General features: G+C 44.3%; 1 long non-coding RNA gene across 1 annotated transcript; it reads left to right on the top strand.

The window, feature by feature from the left end:
* Positions 1–4,880: 4,880 nt before the first annotated feature.
* LOC124417759 lies at positions 4,881–13,753 on the top strand. Its single transcript, XR_006938640.1, has 3 exons — positions 4,881–4,931; positions 8,353–9,539; positions 12,265–13,753. It is a non-coding gene; the product is annotated as an uncharacterized LOC124417759 (long non-coding RNA).
* Positions 13,754–15,915: the final 2,162 nt, after the last annotated feature.

Raw genomic sequence — 15,915 nt, 5'->3', positions numbered from 1 at the left:
ATTTTAGAGTTAAGGGTACTTGGAGCATCCAGATCTCAGTCCTGCTGACACTGTAAGTGACAACATTACATGCATGTAAAGGCCTTTCCAGTGCATAGTACCAGTTTTGAAATACCCGACTGCATCTTTACATGACTTATTTGAGTCCCTTGGGAAGTTTTCCAGGGTGGACTATTTCACAGTCTCAACACTCACTTACCTCAAGCAAGTGTTAAAAGTAGACTTCAGCCAGCTGTAACTGTAACATGAAAAGAAACAGCTGAGACCTGAGGCTGAAGCTCTTCTATATTTCAGCCAGGACTGGTGGAAATATTTTCACATCTTCGTTTCTGCATAAAACTGCACAAGGGCCAGCGTTAGAGGAAATTACAGCTTTGCCTGATGTATGTAGATGCTGTTTCCTTCTTGTCAGCAGAGAACCTACATGTTTTGCAACTCTACATTGAGCCACAATGCAACCAATGTCTGCTACAGCTCATCCCCTCACCAAGCCCTTCCCCTGGGAGCAATTAGCTCTGCCATGGTTACGTTGGGTGGTGGGGTTTGATAATAGAGATAATTGACTACCGGGAAAAGCAGCTCGAGTTCACAGGTTACATTTCTGCAACAGATGGGAGCTAATTAAAATTAACATTAAGTGAAATTAACTTTAAACGAACTACGTTATATCTGAGAATCAACAAAATTAAATGACTCCCTATTTCCTTCCCTTTATGCTTTCTGCCAGTGGTGCTGTCACTTAATGATCATGCTGTTTCTCTCAAGCTTTGTGTTATTTCAGAGTGCTTTGGTGTAGTTGTTGCTTTCCCAGTGTCTTCCAGTTCAGGGTCCTACAGCAGCCTCTGCCTGCTTGTCTGAGCTCCCTTGCCCCCACGATTCTTCATGCAAGCAAGTTTTAGATGCCACAGATCAGAAAATCAGGTGTGATTGTCTCACAGCAGTCAAGGAAATGCTCATTTCATGCACAAATGGGAGATTTTGCACAGGTGCCAGATTTAGCTTGTGTTAACCTCTGCTTCACCAGCAATGCACTTGCTACTAAGAGCAGACTGGGAAGATTTCTCTGCAACGTGGCATTGCCAGGAGTGAAGTCTGTGTGAGTCTGACTACAGTACGATCTGCCAGTTGTGCTTTCACCTTACGGCACACAGCAGAAGAGTGGCACCTCATGTGGGTCAGCCTGATGTGCAGGTGGGGATTGATACACCCTGTCCTAAGTCTCACTTGCCCGAAGGTGACTGGTCCCTGTGCATCCCTCTTGTTCTTGCTCTGTGCTCCTCTCCTTTATGACCAGGCAGTTAGGTTCCTTTCTTATTTGTAGATCATGCTGAGGGGTAATGAAGCACAGCTTGCATTTATGACACCTCTGCTGGGCAGCTGTAAAAAAGGAGCTGCTTTTGTCATAAGTGGAGATGCAGGAGCAGTGAAAGCCAGGAGACTAGTATGGGTAATTAGAATGGGTGAGGAAGACATCAATAAACAGCACTTTCATTGCTTGCCTCTCACCTCGCAGGAGCATTGTGAGCTGCTGCTGAGCTGCAGGAGAGCTTGTGCAGAGCTAGCGAGGCTTATCTGGGTACTCAGATGTCCAGCCTTTCTCCAAGCACTCCCAAATGGTGATGGCAGAGCAGGGAACACAGAGAGCTCAGGGAGGTGATGAGTGATAAGGATGCAGCTCAGCACTATGGCAGTGTTCCTGCTGCTTGGTCACCATTTGGCAGAACAGAAGTAATAATCCTTTGAATATTGCAGGCCAGGGAGCATAGCTCAGTGGCACTGGCTGTAAGTTATTTTATTGGATGGGAGCTATGTTCACTTAATGGTACAAATGTCGCATTAATAGCTTCCAGTTTTTCAGAACTGATCAAACTAGAGCACCTGTTTTTCTGAAGACATTTGAGGGTGACTGCAAGTGAGCTGCTGTAGACTATAAGTGTATCTGGAAAAGTCAGGACAGAGATACTTAAAGGCCGATGGTTAGGAGGAATAGAAGGTACACTCTACTCCCACCCCGACACCGAAATAAATTGTGTTCCTGATTTTCTTCTGTTTTCTGATCTATCTTATTCAGCCTGTTTTGCCAACACAGATTCAACCTTCTGCTTACATCTGCATGAGGAGGGAGCCACACTCTGCATCCTTGCAGAGAGCGCAGTCTGGGCTACAAGACCTGCCTCTGGCCCTTGACGTCCCACATAGCAGTGAGCCAATAGGGGTGCTCACTCTATTGGTGTGCAGCAGGGCTTTGTGGGTAGGAATCAAAAGTTCAGCCTTAATATGAGGTAGGTAGCTCCAGGGGCTACTTTACTTTAGCCCCACGTTGCTGCATATATGCACTTAGTGTGTCTGTGGCTATGCCACTATATATATCCACAGTATGTGGATATTAACACATGCACAGATTAAAAACCAAAATTTGTGTGTGTGTACTGTATCTAAGCATGTGCATATTTAATTTATTTTGAGGTTGTGTGTACCCTTCAATTAAACTGAAAACAAGAGGGATGGGGAAAACTACTACAGCTGCATGCCCGGGATGCCAGAGACACAGTAAAATTACTCTCCAAGCAATTCAAGTCCCACAGAGGTTTGTTTTACACTGTAATTTAGCATTCCTGGTGTAAGCAGCTCAGTCAGACCAACATTTAATACCGATGGTTTGGAGTTGCTGTGGGGCTGGGAAAAGCTGGCTGCCAGCACGTCTGGCCAGCCTGGCTCTTCGACATCACTTCCCCAGCTGCAGGATGGGCAGCACACAGATGTCCACGTGGCTGGGAGCTTTCAGCTGGATTTTGGAAGAGGGGAAGAGTTCTCTGGCAAACAGTGCCTGGCATTCGCTCCGTCTTTTGGGCTAGACTGCAGTTGAAGATATTGCACTTATTAGTGCACAGGTGATAAATATTGGTAACAAGTAATTATGAAATTAGGCTTGAAAACCTCATTGTTCCATCTCCCAAGCAAACACAGAGGAGGAAGGGTGTCATAGGCCCAGGTTCCTCTGACCTCACTGAGTGACTGCTCACAGGGTGCAGTGTGGCTCTCACAGGTGAGCTAGTGGAAGGCAACTGAGCAAAAAGCTTTGTGAACAGATTCAGGGAGAGCACTGTGCTCAGAGAACTTCATTTCATCCCAGCTCTGGGCTGCTGCTTGCTCTTGTCAGCCAACAGGTTGCATTACTGTCCCTGGAGAAGAATGAGCACATCCACTGTTTTGAAACAAAGCAGTAAATAATGGCAAAACACAGTGAGGATATGTGATGATGTATAAGTGAAAAACACCCTCTTCAGCCAGACTGGAATCCTTTCTGAGAAGTTTCAGGGTGGATTAAGGACAGACTCTGAGAGTACGGGCCCACCACAGCACCTTTTCTGGATTTCATAGCATGGTGGTCCCAGGGGACTTCTTGCTCAAAGCTATCTCCCCATCGTCATCAAATGTTCACAAAAAAACACAACAGTTTCAATCCGATTCTGCCTAGAAACATTTTCTAATTGCAGGAACCAAAATTAGAACTGGTGCTCAAGAGACAGCCCTGACTTTGACAGGTCCTCTCCACAGCTGGCACAAGGGACACCAGCAGAGGCCCTTCCCCTTGGAGATCAGCAACTCCTTTGGCTCTGAGTCCCGTATCTCCCTGTAGCTGCTTTTTGTGGATATCACAAAAGGAAGATCCTCATCATGTATGTGCTTGCTGGCCAGCTGCAACAGGCTTCCTGAGCAGAAGCCAACCAGATGTATGGCATCCCCATGTGAATCTTGGAAATGTGTCACTGTGGGGTCATTTTTCAGGGCTGCTTGGAAGAAAATCCATTCATTCTCTGCTCTGACCCCCTGCTTGGAACAGTTGTGTCCAGCTTGTTTCTTTAAAGCTTTGGCTTATGAAACCTACTGTGTTATTTCACCTGGGATTATTTGTCCATTAAACATCAGCATCATTATTCTCACAGTAATGGCATTTAAGAGGTATTGCCATAGGGGTGTCAAATTAGATCTTGGTGACTGCAGCTCCAGGCACTGTATGCACACAGAAACGTTTGTCTGTTGGGGGGGATTTCAGGCTCTTTTTCCCTTAAACTCTTTCTACCACACCTCCAGACTGTTGGTGGGGTGGCTGTGGTATGTACTGTCAGCAAGCACGCACAGGGGGAAAAGTCACAAGCAGCTGTGAGGAGGTAGAAGCTCCCTCACAGCCATGGACAGCCCCATGTATGCTGCTTATTGCATATCAGCCTCAGCCAGGCCAGACAGCAGCTGAGATCAAGAAAACACGGGCACAATCGTAGAGGTTCCTTGAACACTATGGGGTGAGGGGACAGTGCGGGGGTAACATGCTAAAGCTGTGTTTTCCAGCTGCGCCAGATATAGCATAAACACAGAGGAAACAATGGGTGGAAAAGCCGTGCCTGGAAGGCAGCGGGGCGGGCCTGTATGACTGCGCTGAGGAGAACGAAACACCAGAGGCTGGAGCAGGCCCAGCCCAGCTGTGTCACACCACTGCCCACGAGGTTCAGACGGCACTGTGCTTCTTGTACTTCTCATTTCTCTACTCAAGTCATGGCACTGGCCTGAAACCTGACACGCTCAGATACAGCTGTGCTGTGTAAAATATCAGAGAGACGTAACCAGCAAAGAACACAAAAGCCAACGTGCAAAATCTGTCACTTTGTCTGAGCCCTCTCTGTGCTTATAGGTTTCCCAAGACCGCAGACTGACCACCAGCTTTGCATATCCTTTGGCTGCCGTTAGGGTAGCAGTAGGGAATCATCGCTGATGGCACACAGCTGTGAAGTTAAATCCCCACAGAGGGAGGTCTGGAGGAGCAGCCACAATGCCCCACCTCCCGCAGAGACCATATAGAGCCGGGCCAGCAAAGCTGCTGTACTTTAGTATGGTCCCTAAAAGGTGCCCCAGGCTGAGATGAATCATAGCAGGTGAGTTAGAGCTCCGGGGGCCAAAGTTTAATTGACAAAATATGTTTTATCCCTTCAAATAAATGGTACTGAGCGGAAAGCTCAGAGGAGGAATGTGTGTCAGATGTTAATGGTAATTACAGTTTTTCCAGTTTACAGTGCTTGCTTTTCCCCTGGTTCTAAGCCAGGCTTTTAGATGATGTGAGCTAGTCTTGTGTAGCATTTGATTATGCTAGTACCTTATCTTAAATACCAAATTCTGGTAATGCTATGGAATAATTAATTGCTTGTTTCCGTTCTGTTACTTTTAATTAATTTAGAGATTCGTGAATGTATATTTTCTACACCCTTAAGAGAAGCTGAGGTGTTCTTGCTGATACATGGTGTTGGCTGAGATCTGCATATCTCTGTGTTGTAAAACTGTTGTGCTATCGGTAACTTCAGGTGCACAAAAGCAGAGATGAGGGTGCATGGAGAAACATGAGTTCCCTCAAATTCCTTGGCCACTGCCTTTCCTATCTGGGTCAGTACCAGGCATCCTGCAAGCAGTGCTTTCCCTTGTGCCTATAGCTAAGGGAGTGCTAAGCTGTGCAGAGGTCTGCTCCATGGCTGCTATGCCAGTGCTACTTCTAGTGTTGACATCAAGAAGCTGGCATGCTGATAAGATGATAAGAACCTGAGTAGAGGGTGTTAGTACTGCCCATGGCTTCACACTGAAGTGCTTACATTTACATGGACTTCTGCAGGGCAGAGCATAAAGCCACTGCACATTCATTAGCTATGAATGCATACTAGGCTAGGCAGGCACTGTTATTCTAGTTGTACTCTTCACCTCAGCAAACAGATACTTAAGGCAAACATCTCTTAGCTGCGGTATCACAAACTGAATGTACTAGTTCAGTTAGTTGAGCACTCTTAAGGCAAGGCAAGAAGAATGACCTTTAAATACCATGACTTGCCTTTAGAGCTGTTTAGGTGCTTCTCCACCAGACAGATATCAAGAACAGCACTCGCACAGCTAAGATCACTCAGCAAAGGAGGAAAGATTATTATAGCAAATGATGTAGATGTGTGATGCAAGGCCTTTGCTTTCCCTGGGCTGTTTGCTTTGGCACTTAAGGAGAAGTAAATGCATACTTGCTGGTAACGTAGGCTTGTTGTGTAACCTAGTTACTCTGCTCAGACTCAGTGTGGTTTCTAGACGCCTGCTGTCCCTGGTCCATGTGAGCTCTAGCTGGTAGCATTAGTAATCTCCTATGTAAAGGACAGCAATACGCTCTTGGAAATAATTATTTGTTCGCTTTTAATGAAGCATACCAATGAATAAACAGATGCAAATATTCTTGTTAATAAAATGTTAATGTGAATGCTTAACACTCTTAAGTGTAATTAACTGGTGACAGCTGGGTTAAGGAAGTTCCAGAACCCCTTTCAGAGACATAGTTATGGGCACTAAAGGCAGAAATAATCTAGACTTGCTTGACTGATTATCCATGAACAGTTTGGTTGTCTTCCCCCTTGCATATCTGAGGGCAACCAAGGCAAAATAGCAGTCCAGATCAGGCTACCTCTGCCACTGTGATTTGGGTGTGATGATCCTGACTGCAACTTACATGTGCTAGCAAGGTGAAAGATAAGGTTCCTCCTGTAACAAATGCATATGAAACATACAATTAGGCTTCAAATGGCACATGAACACTGCAGTTTTGCTTGGCTGACTGAACTCAGCCTTTGCTACCTAATATCTTAGCCTTGGGTTATATCTCTATTGTGTTTTAGATGCCCTAGTCTAACTTCAGCCTGTGTCTTCTTAATGTTATTTTATTCTGATGTTTTTATGTCGTGCATGCTAAACAAAGGTACTTCATACCAGAAAGAACACTTGATATCAATAAGAAAACCCAGTTGCTACCAGGAGACAGTAAAACAATGCACAGTAAAACAGAAGCACCTGGAGAACAGAATAAAGCCAAACTATCATAAATGGATAACAGGATCCATGCACAGGCATAAAGGACTCGGGGAACCAGAAAATGCTCCATAGATTGAAAAAATGATTACAGATGATAGCTTATTCTACAAAAGCAGGGTTTCTAATGTCCTAGAAGGGATGTATTCAAATTGGGTTGGCTAGACAACACAGACCTCTCAGGGATTTAGGAGATCTGCTATCAGAACAGGTCTAGATGCAGCTGATGATGATTAAAGGCTGATGAACTTCAAAGTAGCAGGAGGCCACCAGGTGCTCTGAGCTATATAGCATGAAAAGCTTAGGAAGCATTAGAGGCTATCTTTACTTGAAGCATTGATTAGATGGCAAAGTTGGGGTCAAGCCCTCTGTGATTATTCTTTTCTGTTCTTGACTTGCTGCCATCTGGAGAGCAACAACTCCTTGATTATAGCAAAAGTGACCATGTTCCATTGCCTTGTGAAAGGTGCTCCTCAGCTTTAGCAGAACTCTCTCAAGGTTTGATGAAGATACTGAAGAACAAAGCTGGAAGCTGTGCTGTCCATCTCTGCTTGAATTTGTCTGCCATTGTTTGAAGAGTTTGTCCTTAATTTCTGACATCACCTACTTAGCATTACTTCATTCATTCATTGCAGCACTGACCAAAAATAATTTTGTTGCAGACTACTTTCCTTTCCTTGGCTGTTAATCTTCACTCGTTTAGTTGAGGTGCCTGTCATATATGATATACTTCTACAACCTTTAATACTTATGCACCGTGTAATAAGGTATTTTAAGGAAGCATTAGTCTGCAGTTCTAGAGCAGGAAAAAACACCTTCTAAAAGGAAAGTGGTTGTAGTAGTTTATAGCCCTAGCTGCAGAAACTGGATTTGCACCAGAGCCTGTGCCAATCTGACAAATCCCAAGTACAGGAAATGTCTCTAGGCAAAGTGAATCTGTTTTATTTTTTTTATTTCCCCTGTGAGTTTTCCCACGGTCCTTCTGCCTGGCTTTTGGGTTATTTATACTGGAAAAGTGTTTTGATCAAACAGTGCTTGTGACAATTCCTTCTGCCCTCACATGCAACAACCTCTGCAGGGACTGGGACAGATACAGGTGGTGGAGCAGGAGAATCTGGAGGTCAGAATAAACCCAAATCATGATGAAAGGTCTAACAGGGACCTCTGCACCTGACACTGACACACAGTAAATGATCCAAAAGGGAAAGAATGATTTCCACTTCTTGGAAGCCAAATATGTTCGCTTTATCAATATTCTCTTGTTTACACAGACAACTTTAACTGAGCTATCAATGGGCTTCCTGTACAAGGTGACTGGAAACGCAGTTGATCCCAATCTGATAAGATCACTGTGATCTTTATTGCTTTCCCAGTTGGTTCTGTGCTGATAACGGATTGTCTCACTGTGTAGAAACTTCATCTCGTATTGAACTGTTGCTCAATTCTGTCTGGCTTTCCCCTCTCTTCCTCCAGGTGCACAGCTGTGCTCTACTGATGACTTTGCCTTTACAGCCTGCAGCATCATGGGGCCACACAGATGCTTCAGTTCCAGCTGCTGGTGGGAGAAGGTCCAAGATCTTGCCTCTGGCTTGGAGTCTTTCAGAATGATCGCCTGCAGAAGAACAAGAAGGCAAAGGCCACCAAAACGGCTTTTTGGCATGATTTACTTGCTGCAATGCCTGTGACAATGTGCATTAATTTCACTGGGGGTGAACAGAAATGCACAGAGGCTATTGAATGTTGGGTTGTCCCTAGGCATGTCTGAATTGAATCCCGAAGGACATGACCTGGCCTTGGTATCCACAGAGTGTTGGAGGTTGAGGTTCCAGGATAAACCTGGGGTCAGCTTTAATTCCTCAAGGGAGACTGGACTAGGTTCCTCTGGGAAAACACCCAGGCAGAATATGGGCTCCCAGGTTATAAGGATCCTTCATAAAAGACAGAAGTCTCTTGAAGAAACTTAACCCCCAACATAACCAACCTTACTATAATTTTTTAACCATAAATGATTTAAAGAGCAGCTAGTCCATAATCTTAGCTTTTATTAAAAATAAGTTGTTGCTTTGTCATGAAGACATTAATAAAACATTTTCTTTTGTAGCATATTTTAAGCAAGTTACTTACAGCTCTCTGCCACAGTCTAGCAGGCTTCATTTTGTTTTCCTCAGAGCAAAGATGGAATTCAGAGGTGGAACAACAAACTAATTCATGAAGTTTTGTGACAATGGCCTGACAGACCGAAATTCTACATTTCCAACTTTATTTGCAGTCGCTGGTTATTCTGGTCATTTAAAGAGATGCAATCTGCTACTAGGACAGTATAGGAGTAGCTGGTACCAAACGTGTGTGCAAATCTAAAAATGGACCTGAGAGCTCAATAAAAATTCTTGGCACGGCCCAGCTATTTGGTTTGGCCTTTCTGTGCAGGTCTACTCCACTTCTTCCAACAGTGTTGTTGTATCATCAGAATCCAAGTACAGTGGCAGTAAACCGCCTTGAGAGCAAAGTGGACTTGGGGCAAAGTCCCAGGATGCTACAGCAAGGGTGTGGTGGGCACTGCCAGCTGATGTAAACACACAGGCATGGTGTGCTTGATGAGCTCCTATCTGACCTTGAATCCATAGCTGTGTGGGGAGAGCAACCAGCTGCTGAGCTCCAAGGTGAGTGTAGGGTCTGGCTTCAGAAATTGTTTCTCTTGCACTTCAGCTCACTTTATTCTCTTTAATCCTTTACTCAGCTGCCTGTTGAGAAGGAATAAAACCCCAGAGAACAGAGTACTTCTTATTTTTGTGAGGAGCTGATAAGGAATTGTCTTAATTACAAACATCCTCCTGAGAGGGAGACAGCTCACCTACTTAGCCTCACTTTGGCAGTGATGTACCAGCTCTCCTCCAACCACACTGCTCCCAACATAACTGCATTCAGCTGTGTTGTCTTCTGTTTTCCTTCTAAGGTGAAGAATACATAAATGTATTCATTTCAATGCTGAGAGAGTTGAAGTTCTTCCTTCTAGAGAAGAGAAGGCTCTGGGGAGGCTTCGTAGTAGAGCACCTTGGTACCTCCATAGACTTGAGACTGGGTTCTGCTGTCAGCTTCTCAAAGGGGGAGATGTGTACAAGGCATTGCAGGTATCAGATCCAAGTCTCTGTCATAACAGTTTAAAGTGCAATGCTTTGGGGTTTTTTTTTCAGTTTTAAGGAATCAGACTGACCTAACAAGAAAATTCAAATTTTGAAATAAGATTAAATAGGACAAAATATTCCTCATGCTAAATCTTTTAAAAGGCAGCTATGGCTCCTAGTTCACCTTCTTGTTTATTTTAAGCCTACATATGAAGATGAGTGATGGGCCGTGGCCCCATGCTGGTGGTTCAATAAGCCCAGAGTTTGTATCTTATCACATTTAATTAAGATCTGAAAAACTTGTGGCCAACAGCACTTGTCATGGCATGCTCATTTGTAATTAGTATGTCAGTCCTTTCTGCTTAACTGGCTGCCAGTCTGAAGGTCTACAGAAATCCACCATCCAAAACAGATTCTGGATGCTGTTGGCTGTGGAGTTTTTTATGTCTCTGCTGAAATAAGAGGTCCCTTTCACAGTGTTCTCCATAAATGTTCCTGACTCTCTGTGCCTCTGCTATTGTGTCTTGCTCATGGAGGATTTGTTTACTCCTTTCTGAAAGCAATTTTAAAACATCTGGATGCAATTACCTTGCTTTCAGGGCTCTTCATACCTAATTTTTCCTTCTTGCATTTCAATTTCATTCAGACACAGGCACCTCTGAAGGACTCCTTGCTGCATATACTCCAGCATGATTGAAATAAAACACTGGGCTTGCTGTCATAAAGCAGGCTTTATTTCAGCTTAAACTGAGCTGTGCAGTTGAAGCCCTTCTCACGTGACTCCCTGCCATCAGCTCCCCAGCCATCATCTTCAACCTTTCTCTTGTGTGAGCCCAGACTGGCCACAAGGGATGGCCTCCAGGTCATTTGCAACTCCAGGTCCTTTGCAATTCCTTGAAATACCAGGAATGGGGAGGTAGCAGCACATTATGCTGGAGCCCCAAATGCTTCAGGGAGCATTTTGGATACCTGTATGTGTCCTCAGTAACTACTCTCGTTCTTATGCTTTTTTTTTTTATATATCAATGCATCCAATAAATTGATTAAATAATGCAGATAGGCAAGAGGTTAATACTGAACCATGCCCTTTCTTCATACTGAACAGACGAGGCCAGGAGAAACAGAAGAGTAATTTTTATATAAAATACCACAACTATTTCTAACTTTCAACCATATAAATGGTAGAGAACAGCCATATAATACACAGTTTATTCTCTGAAAGATCCAGAATGGCACCCCACATTTCTGCACAGGTTTAATGGCAATGCTGGCATCACAGGCTTTCCCACGTGGGTTTGGATCCAATGCTGGTACCAAGTAAACTGTACCACCCTCTCCCTTTTTGAACGCTTCCCTAACGTAACGGCTTGAAAGGATCGTCTCTGTTATTAGAAATAAAGATTTGAACTAATGCTATTAACTGACACTGCTGGTTCCTTTGTCTTGCATTTGCTGCCACCGTGATGTATTAAAAATAGATAACCTCCTTATTTGCTTGTCACATTAATTGGACACTTTCATGCAACGTATTAAATACCTCTAGGAGGCAGGACAAAAATCCCCCGATTGAGGATAACATGGGGCACTTTGGGAAGTGTGAGAGTTCAGGAGTAATTTGGAAAACTAATGCTGCATGCCCAAGAGTGTAACTGTAGCTCTGGTTGCTTTTTGCTCCTTTCCTCAGATGGGAAAAGTTTGGGAGGGGGCTGTTAGAAATGTTTTTGCTACACATTTTAATTCCTGTGAGGGTTCTTTGTGAAACCTAATGGGATCCAGGAGAGTTTTCCCTCCTCGCTGTTTTCTGAGATGCCTAGCATTGTGCCTGAGGAATGCGGGGTACATCTGCTCCACATCAAAGCTGATTAGGCATTTCTCTACCCTCTGTCATTCTGTATTTTCAGTACGTTCCCTGCTCTTTCCATAATTTTCCTTTCCTTTCTTCCCATTCTTGGCAAGCTTCAAGGGCACTGAAAAATTCACTGTTGCATGCAAAAACAAAGAAGAATAAGGCTTTGTTATTTGAGCATCATCAGAATGATTTCTGGTCAATTCTCAGCACCCCTGCATGTGGCCTGCTTTACTAGTGCTGTTATTGGTATAATTTCCAATATAAATTCTCTTCATCCACTGTTTATTTTATTAGCTTTCGGTAAGCTTTGCTGCAGATCTCCAGATGGATAGCAGTTTAGATTATGAAGGTACCTTTAACCCTGTGACAGCAAACTTTGGCCTGAAAAAAAGCCATTTTTTCTTTTGTTTACAGTGCAGAAGATGCCAAAATCCACAAAAAAGTGTGACAATCCTCAACGAAAGTTGACTCATCGGCATACCACAAGGTTACTAAAATGGCATACTGTTGAGTTCTCCTCTAACACGGCATCTTGGAAGTGTACGGGCTGGTTTCTGCTGTGTTTTTCCTTCAAGGATGGAGCCAAAGGGTTACTCAGACTGTAGCCTAACTGGCCTAGGAAGCAGCAAGTACACAGTACATTTAAAATGTTGGATACATTTATCTCTTGGTCTGTTCCTGGGTGGCAGCCCTCTGACCATCTGCCCTCTGTGCCTCTTGGCCTGGGCACCAGGGATGGCATCCTGCTGTAGGTGCTGCTGGGGATGTGCACAAGGCTACCTAGGAAAGCTGAAAACTGTCCCAGCAGAAATGGCAGAGAACTAACGCCATTAGTCCTCCCTATGGCACAGAAAAAATAGATAACAGCTTTGGGCATTGATTTTGCTGAGCTCAGAGTGATTTTGGCTTCTGCATCTGACGCATAAGTAATGAGGAAAGCTGTGAGCATACTCCCTTACACGTTATCCTTGCTGAAGGCTGCAGCGTGCTGGATTATTTTGTTCCCTGTGTTTTTCCATGAGCCTTTCAGTACCAGAATGCAGCACTGAAGCTTCAGCAGATCCATATTTCGATCTGCTCGTAAACTGTTCTGAGAGCATAAGGTCATCTTCACGCAAACTAGCTTGCTCATCCTTAACAAAGTCTTAAAGGACTTTGCTTCTTGTCCCCAACTCCCTTACCTTGGATTCTGACTGCCCCTGCTTGTTTATTCAGTTCTGAATAGTTGCTACTGACCAACGGCCAGGTCTTGCAAGCACTGTTGTTTTGCTGTGCTCAGAAGATGAACATGGAAGGTTATGACATCAGCAAATAGGTGGAAGAAGCGGGAGAAGAAAATACAAGTTTAGTTTTTTGCAGCATCTTGGATTGGACTTTGGCATAGGAAGACAAAATGCCCAGAAGGCTTTGTCTCTCCTATCCAGGCCTCCTGACCGCTACTTCTCTCATCAAACAGACTTAACCCCTTCCTGTCTATTGCCTGTCTTGTCTGGGAAGGCCACTCACCAGTGTAACAGTGGATCAACCTTCAAAAGCTGAACCATCCTGTGTACAATTGCAGCACTATACAGCTACCATGGAAGAGTATTTTGAGTATTTTGTGATTCATCTGCGGTGTGCTTGTTGGTAATTCTCATCTGAATGATGTTTTATGCCTCATTTTCCAGTCTGCTTTTGTTTTCAAGAAAATATAAACACTTTGTGCCATCACATCTCCTTCCGCAGCAGTACTGGTGGGATTTCACCATGGGCATCTGCCACGTCTCTTCTGTACTCCTCACTGCTCTGCCTCTGACCTTGGAGAAAATAAGCCCTCCTGGTATCCTTTGCCAATAAAAAAAATCATTTCTGTTTTAATTTGCCTATCAGGCTGTTCTGCTCTCCATCCCAGTGCTGGCTTTACAGAGCACAAATAGTTAGAATATGCCATCTATGGGCCTGAGGAAGGCTTGCAAGCTTTAATGATTGGTTATATAAGGTAGTTCTGCTATTTAAAGAGGGAGTCAAGCTATATATTTCATTAAAGGAGTAATGGTAACTATTTGAAGTCAACTCCCAGCCCTCATCTCAAAACATTCCCGTACCAAACTGCATCACCCCACAACTGCTTCCTGATAAGAAGCAGATATTGATTGTGTCCTGTTCAATAGTTCTTTATAGGAGGAAAAGAAAGGTAGAACAGGAGGAAATAAAACTCACCTGAAGTGGTTTTTCTTGGTTTTTTTTTGTTTTTTTTTTGGAGAACCTCAGTGTGTCATCCATATGGATTAGCAGCTGACTTCACACAGCTGCCACCGATGTCCTGGCTGCTCGGCAGGCCTAGGTTCATCTCAGACCAGAGCTGTCCTCCCTGTTACTTGTCTCAATGTCATGTTCACAGATAAATAAGGCCCTACCTCAAAGAGGTAGAACCTCTTTAAGCTGAAGAGCAATTTGTTTGATGATAGGGGGTTGGAAGAAGTTAGATTCAGCTAGAAGCTGGTCTGCACAAATAGAACTTTTCCCAAAAGTGCCCTGCAGAATGAGCAGTGAGAAATCTCAGTAACAATATTTATCCAAATCTGGGTAGCAGTGAGAGATTTAGGAGGGGATGTAGCCAGATTTATGGTGTTTCATGCTAATGATTCCCAAGAATCAGAAGAGCAGGATCCAGCCTGGAATCAAGACACACACTAGGCTCAAGGCAATCTGTGGGCTAGCGGAGTGCAGAGGCTTCCAGGCGTGTCAGCAAATCAATGCTCCAATGGTTCATGGTTTGCTATTCATATGTGTGCTCTTAGCCCAAGGGAACTGGAGTTAGCCCTCCACGAGGAATGGCTAGCTCATCAACTCAAATTACTTGAAATTCATCTCAGGCTTCAACAGGCAGGGGATGGCTGGCTCTGCAGGAGCAGGAGCTGTGGTGAGATGGTGTTGCCCTCAGTTTGGCCATTTTCCCCATGGCCTGGTGGCCCAGCACTGCTCTCAGCCACAAGTGTCCATCAGCAGGGACATCACATGGATCAACAGAAAGTGGTTTGTGTCCCTGTTTGTGTAATGACCACCAGGAATGGACCCAGTAAGACAGAAATTCTATCAGCCAAATTGGAGCTCTCAGTGCCACCTGAGATTAATATTTAGCGTCTTCTGATAAACAAAGAGACATTTGCTGTCCAGCACCTTTCAGTGGTAGCAACTTACTTAGGTTTTTAAGCATCCTAGGCATTAAATCAAAGGCAACAGCTGTTGTGGCCTCCTCAGAGGTTGTCCATCAACCGCATGTCAAACAAAGCATCTCCAAGAACAGGCTCATTGCTTTGCTTTACAGCTTGCTCTAAGCCTTGCAGTTTGTTCACCAATGCCAGAAAAGTCATTCTCAGAAGGCATAGGAGTCTCCAGATCCTCATGTGGCACAATAATGCTGAAAATATATATATCCTAAAAAGTTTTACACAGCCATACAGTAGAAAATGTAACCAAGTCACGAAATAACCACTGGCGGGCACCTCATAGTGGATACAAGACACCCAGAATAAGCAAGAGGCACTCAACCTGCCCATGCCACAGGCATGAGTGTCCTCTGAATTAAATTTCCTGCCTCCATCTTGACTAAGGCTCATTCTCTGTGGCCTGCTGGTGAGGCTTGCTGAGTGCTTTCTCAGAGCAGAAGCAGCGCAAAGCCCAGATGTCCTTCACAAGGCTCTCAGTTATCCTTCTCAGTCATACTCTCTTTGGGTTAGTGTCCCAGAGAAATACTAAGTTGGTTACAGACACTAAAGAGAAGAGCAAGGCTGAAAGGAGGAGGTTTTAATGTATGCAAGAGGTTTCTATAAAGAACGAGCTAGTCTGCACGGTGCAACCACTCTACACTCTCATTTAATCATTTCTGAATAAATATGTTCCTCAGCAAAGCGTGATATTGATTCTCTTGCAGTCACGCCTGGTACTTGCTCCCTTGTTTACCATGGATGCAGATGTCATTCAGCTCATCCCTTATGCTTATAGTTTATCCACCATCTTTTGACTTGCTGCTCCCTCCCTTCACACCCCCAGATACTGGCCGTGTCTAAATCATACTGCCTTTCT

Source organism: Gallus gallus, chromosome 2 (genome assembly GCF_016699485.2).
Source record: "Gallus gallus isolate bGalGal1 chromosome 2, bGalGal1.mat.broiler.GRCg7b, whole genome shotgun sequence".
NCBI classification, from domain to species: domain Eukaryota; kingdom Metazoa; phylum Chordata; class Aves; order Galliformes; family Phasianidae; genus Gallus; species Gallus gallus.
The sequence above is the reverse complement of the archived record's forward strand: the minus strand, read 5'-3'. Positions and strand labels throughout refer to the sequence as shown.